Raw genomic sequence first — 6,087 nt, forward strand, 5'->3', positions numbered from 1 at the left:
TGTATAATAATATAACTCTGACTGGCCTCAAGCTCTCCCCAAAAAATGATTCCCTGCCTCAGCCTCCCAAGTGCTGAGTTTACAGTTACCCACCATACCTAGCCTTCTTTTCAGATCTTGAAATCAAAGAAATCCTCCTGCCTTCGTTTCTGAGCACTTGGGATCATGAACAGGAAGCACCATACTCAGCCCCCGCCCCCATGGCTTGAATTTAAAACTCCTCCAGCTGGGATTACAGAAAGGGGCCTCCACACCAGGCTTCTGCATTTGGACGGAAAACTCTGTCTCTTTTAACCCCCATTTCTAAGCCTAGCGTCAGTTTAATAGACCACCCAAAGAAGCAAGTGTTGAATACTAGGAGAAGGGAAAAAACAAACCCGCTAACAGGGGGGCAAAATGTTCTTTTGTTGTTCTGGTTCTTGATGACAGGTTCTCACTGGGTAATCCTGCCTGGTCTTGAACTAGCAATCCTCTTGCTTCAGCCTGCCTACAGCCAGGTTTACAGGAGAGCTTTACCGCTGTACGCCCTGAGGGGGTGAGGAGGCCCCAACTCTTCTCACTAGACTCGGCAGAGCCTGCAGCTTTTGGCAGCATCCACCCAGATTCCGGGTTAGACGCTGAGCTCTCAGTCAGGGGCACGCCCTCCGTGCATTCCCATTGGTCATCTTTACTGTATCTCCGCCTTCTTGAGCTTCTACAGACCAATCAGATTAACAGAAATGAAAGCGTACTAGAGGCGTCTATGCATTGGCCTGAAGAGTGGGACTAAGTGCGGCAAGCACCGATTGGGTGGCTCGGCACGGGAGGGCAGGACAGTGACCCAAGGACCTCACGTGTCCCTACAGGGCAAAAAGGAGACCCAGTCCGGAGTCCGTGGGAATCCAGAGGAGAAAAGTCACAGGTGGAAAGCGACCGGATTCGAACCTGGGACATTCAGGGTAAGCCCTATTCGCTGAGCGCATTCTGCTTGTAAAGCCACTGTCTCACCGAGAAATGGAAGTCTTGAGGGGCGTGGGCCGGGATTTGGGATGGCATTCCTGTTGGTCTCAGGATAGACCCTCGGGAAGGGACTCCAAGCCTCTCCAGAGCCAACTTTTGCATCAGCTCCGCGAGTGAGATAACCCAGGAGGGAAAAGAGGCCCAGAGAGGAAGCTAAACTCACCCAGGGGCACACAAAGCACTCCCGACTTCTCCCAACTTTTGTCCCCAGTCCATCTCCATCACGTCTGGCGGTAGTGGAGAACTGAGCCTAGGGCGTCAAGAATGCCAGGCAAGTTATCCCTGAACTACAGCCCCGGCCCCTTCTCCCCTGTTCAAGACATATGCCACAAGTAGCACGCCACACTAGGACGGAAGTCAGGTGAATTGTTACCGAGTGAATTCCCAGTTTTTCTAATGAGGAAGTGGAGCTTCAACCTGAAAGTGAAGTTACATACCTGGAGTTCCTAGGACACGGGGTAGAGGCGGAAGGGTCAGGTATTCAAAGGCAGGCTCAGCTACATTGTAAGGTCTCTGTCAACCCAGGATGCGTGACACCCTGATTAAAATAAATGAATGAATAAAAGAGAACACAGTCAAGGTCAGTTAGCGTGTGGGGGATAAAGGCAGGCGGATCAGGGGTTCAAACCAGACTCAACTGGATAGCAAGTTCTGGTCAACATAGGATACAAGATACCCTGCCAGCCATTAACTAATTAAAAGAGAAGACACAACCAAAGTCAAATTTCCTTCACACTGTGCCTACCAGAAATGGTTCCCAAGCCAAGATAGTGTGTGTGTGTCTGTGTGTGTGTGTGTGTGTGTGTGTGTGTGTGTATGTGGTGTGTACATGCGCCCATGTGTAGACTTAACTCAGTGGTTAAGAGCTCTTGTTGCTCTTGCAGAGGACTTCCCAGAACCCACACGGTGGCTCACAACCACCTGTAACTCCAGGCCCAAGGGATCTAATGTCCTTTTCTGGCCTCCACAGACAATGCATCAATGTCGCGCCAAACAGTCATACAAAATAGACCTAATAAACACACACATTTGTGTTCCCTGGAGACCCACATGCTGGAAGGAGAGAACTCAGGTTGTCCTCTGACCCCGTGTGTGCACCATGGTGTGCACTCTCCCATAAATAAGTTAAACAAATAAATGGATTGTTTTGTTGCTTTGCTTTGTTTTTTGAGACAAGGTTTCTCTGTGTAGCCTTGAAGCCTGTCCTGGAACTAGCTCTTGCAGATCAGGCTGGCCTCAAACTCACAGAGATCCATGTGCCTCTGCCTCCCGCCTGCTGGGATTAAAGGTGTGCACCACCACCGCCTGGCATAAATGGAAATTTTTAAGAAAAGTAAAAACCTCCATTTGCCATTTCATGGGAGGCGGGGGCACAGGCGGGAGTATTCCATACCACGCTTTCTCTTTTCACGTCTCTTGAGCGCTTTTCAAGGTGTCGAAGACCTTCCTTGCTGTCGTTTCCCGCTACAGAAAATTCACGGTGAGAACTGGGTCCTGTGCAGGCTTGTGATTCCAGCTGCTCTGCAGCCTCAGCAGGAAAATTGCAGATTGAATTCCAGGACCCCCCTGGGCAATTTAGCAAGGTTCTGTCTCAAAGTCAACAGTGCTGAACCTGATACATAGCACCGAATGCAGAAACTGTTTGTTGATGTCGGCTGATAATTCTAACACTCAGGGTGGAGGCTGGAGGACCCGAAGTTCAGGGTCGTCCTTAGCCACGTAGTGGAAAAGCAAAAGAAAACGATTATCACAGCACGGTGACTCTCTCTGTACCTGTAATCCCAGGCTTTAAACGGCTAAAACAGGAGGATTGCCAGGAGTCCGAGGCTGCCTTGACTACATGAGAGGCTGCTGTACAGCCATGTGGATGAGAATGGATAAAATACCGTGGCTCATTAGGAGTCAGTCCCTAAATGATTGTGTAAGACATCAATCGTGGAGCACCGTGTGGGCCAAGCTGCGGGGGTCCGTAGTCTGGGCATGTCTGTATTTATGCTTGACCCTTTGTCACTGGAGGCCTGTCAAAGAGTCCTGTGATTAATAACCTGGTCCCTGTCAGATATACTTAGGGACAGAGCTCTGGATAGGAGATTTGTGTCCCTGTCGTTGTGAGGGTGCTGACCATACTCTTCAGGTTCTGACACTTGTCTCGCTATGAGACATTCTGAGCCTCCAGTTTCGACCCTCTGGGGCTTCTTGCTGCCGGTGTGTCCCTTGTGCTCGGGACCAGAAGACAGCCCTGGGGGTGAGAAGGGTCCTCCAGGGACTGGGTAGCTTGCTCAGTGGGTCAAGTGTTTGCCATGCAAGCATGAGGAGTTGAGTTCAGCCATGTAAAGCCAGACATAACTATAATTCCAAAACTCACGCTGGGGGGTGGGAGGTAGAGATGGGAGACACCCCGGAAGTTCCCCAGCCAGCTAGCTGGCTTGGCCCTGCAGTAGCAGCCAGCAGGAGACTTGCCTCAGGGTGGAACACCTGAGGTTGTGCTCTGATCGGCACATGTAGGCTCTCTTGCACATGCTCACACACAGGCACTCACTGGTCCTCCAGGAAACGGGGCGCAGGGGCTGTCGAGTGTGCTAAGGCTGGGGCTCTGAATCCAGAGCCTTGTGGCCCCGTGGGCAGGGCTTGCATCTCTTTTCTCAGGACTGGGAGATGGCTGGGGTCAGAGGGAAGTGTCTGTCACTTTTGGACCTCATCCCACGGCTTTTTTTGCAGGCTGTTGACTTTATTACAAAGTTTGTGTTTATTCTTCACTGACAACCTGTTATACATTGTGCAATCTTAAATTTCTTATTGCTCAGCTTTTTGGGGGCAAGGTCACTATGCAGCCCTGGCGGGCCTCCAGCTCTAGACACAGCTACACAGCTCAGTCTCCCAAGTGCTGTGTCTCACACGTTTATTCTCGTTATAGCACTCTATTTCAATTAAAAAAAAAAAGAGGGAAGCTGGACCAGCCCCCATGGGGTGGGTAATAGCTGTAACTCCAGCTCCAGGGGACTTGATACCCTCTTCTGGCCTCTGTGGGTACTGCAGTCACATGGCCACGGACATACATGATACACGCATACACATAAAATAAAGAAATGTCTTAAAAATCAAAAGTGAAGGCTGAGCAGTGGTGGCACACGCTTTTAATCCTGGGAGGCAGAGGCAGGTGGATCTCTGAGTTCAAGACCAGCCTGGTCTATAGAGTGAGTTCCAGGACCCAGGGCTACACAGAGAAAAGCTGTCTCCAAAAAAAGAAAAAAGAAAAAAAGCCTTTCTTAAGACCCCAGTGAGCTGGTTAATTGCACTTTGACAAATACTGGGAGACAGCTCACAAAGCCTGGCCTTGTGTTAGCAGGTCTACAGACCTCTCCCTGAGAAGGTCATATGTAGTCCAGGCTGCGTAGAATCCACTAGTAATGGAGAATGACTTTGAACTTCTGAACCTCCTGCCTCCACCTCCAGAGTTCTGGGGTTCCAAGCCTGTGCCACCACACAGTTTTTGTGGTGTGAGGCATGGAACCGAGACTTTTGTGCATGCTAAGCAAGCACTCTACCAACTGAGCTACATCCCCAGCCTCCCAAAATAAGTGGGCGACTTCTCCCCCAATGAGTTCTTCCAGGCTTGAGGTGCAAGTCGTATAATCTCAGACAAGCCACGTTCCTACCTCAGGACTCTTCAGTGTGTGTGTGTGTGTGTGTGTGTTGCCTGCAGACACATCTGGTGCCCAAAGAATTCAGAAAAGGTCATTGGATTTCCTGGAACTAGGGTTAAAGACAGTTGTGAGTCACCATATGGGTTCTGGGAATCAAACCCTGGTCCTCTGCAAGAGCAACAAGTGCTCTTAACCACTGAGCCATCTCTCCAGACCCTGTGTGCTTATTTTATCAGTGTGTGTGTGTGTGTGTGTGTGTGTGTGTGTGTGTGTACACCAGGCTTTCTTTTTTGGGGTCACCAGCCAGCTCCCAAATCATGACAAGGAGACTTGACGCTAACCCGGTCCAACCCCTTACAGATCATTGGCTGACAGAGATTCCCCTTCACTTTTAGTTATGAGTGCTCAGCCTTAGCTTACGCTTGTTTCTTGCTAGCTCTTATAACTTAATCTGTTTCTCTTCATCTATGTTTTGCCTTGGTCATTTTACCTTTCTTTCTTTCTTTCTTTCTTTCTTTCTTTCTTTCTTTCTTTCTGTATGTCTTACTTTCTTTTTTTACATAATTTTATTGCTTTTATTGGGCTATACATTTTTCTCCCCTCCCTTCCTTTACTTCCCCCCACACTTCTACCCTTTCCTGTGACCCCCCCCATGCTCCCAATTTACTCAGGAGATCTTATCTTTTTCTCCTTCCTATGTAGATCCTGGGGTTGTGAACTGTAGGGTTTTTGTTTTTTGTTTTTTTTGCTTTATGTCTAGAAGCCACTTATGAGTGAATACATATTATAGTTGTCTTTCTGGGTCTGGGTTACTTCACTCAGTATGGTTTTTTCTAGCTTCATCCATTTGCCTGTAAATTTCAAGATGTCATTGTTTTTTACTGCTGAGTAGTACTCCATTGTGTAAATGTACCACATTTTCTTTATCCATTACTCAGTTGAGGGATATCTGGGTTGTTTCTAGTTTCTGGCTGTTACAAACAATGCTGCTATGAACATAACTGAGTACATGTCCTTGTGGTATTATTGAGCATCCCTTGGGTATATACTCAACAGCCAGGTCTTGAGGAAGGTTGTTTCCTAATTTTATAAGAAATCACCATACTGATTACCAAAGCGGCTGTATCAGTTTGCACTCCCACCAGCAATGGAGGAGTGTTCCCTTTACCCCACAACCTCTCCACATAAGTTGTCATCAGTGTTTTTATCTTGGCCATTCTGACGTAAGATGGGGTTGTGTTGATTTGCATTTCTCTGATGGCTAAGGATATTGAGCATTTCCTTAAGTGTCTTTCAGCCATTTAAGATTTGACTGTTAAGAGAGTTCTCTGGGGGGCTGGAGAGATGGCTCAGTGGTTAAGAGCATTGCCTGCTCTTCCAAAGGACCGGAGTTCGATTCCCAGCAAACACATGGTGGCTCACAACGATCTGTAAAGAGGTCTGG

The 6,087-nt window shown here is 48.4% G+C and overlaps 1 protein-coding gene across 1 annotated transcript in view; it reads left to right on the forward strand.

Annotated features, from left to right (window-relative positions):
* The first annotated feature begins 765 nt into the window (after positions 1–765).
* Positions 766–6,087, forward strand: part of LOC102000970 (isochorismatase domain-containing protein 2) — an 11,539-nt gene continuing 6,217 nt past the window's right edge. Inside the window, exon 1 of the mRNA XM_005369322.2 lies at positions 766–938. The gene's annotated coding sequence lies outside the window, so the exon portion shown is untranslated. The remainder of the gene's footprint in view (positions 939–6,087) is intronic.

The sequence above is a fragment of the Microtus ochrogaster genome, unplaced genomic scaffold (genome assembly GCF_000317375.1).
Source record: "Microtus ochrogaster isolate Prairie Vole_2 unplaced genomic scaffold, MicOch1.0 UNK47, whole genome shotgun sequence".
Classification (NCBI taxonomy): Eukaryota; Metazoa; Chordata; class Mammalia; order Rodentia; family Cricetidae; genus Microtus; species Microtus ochrogaster.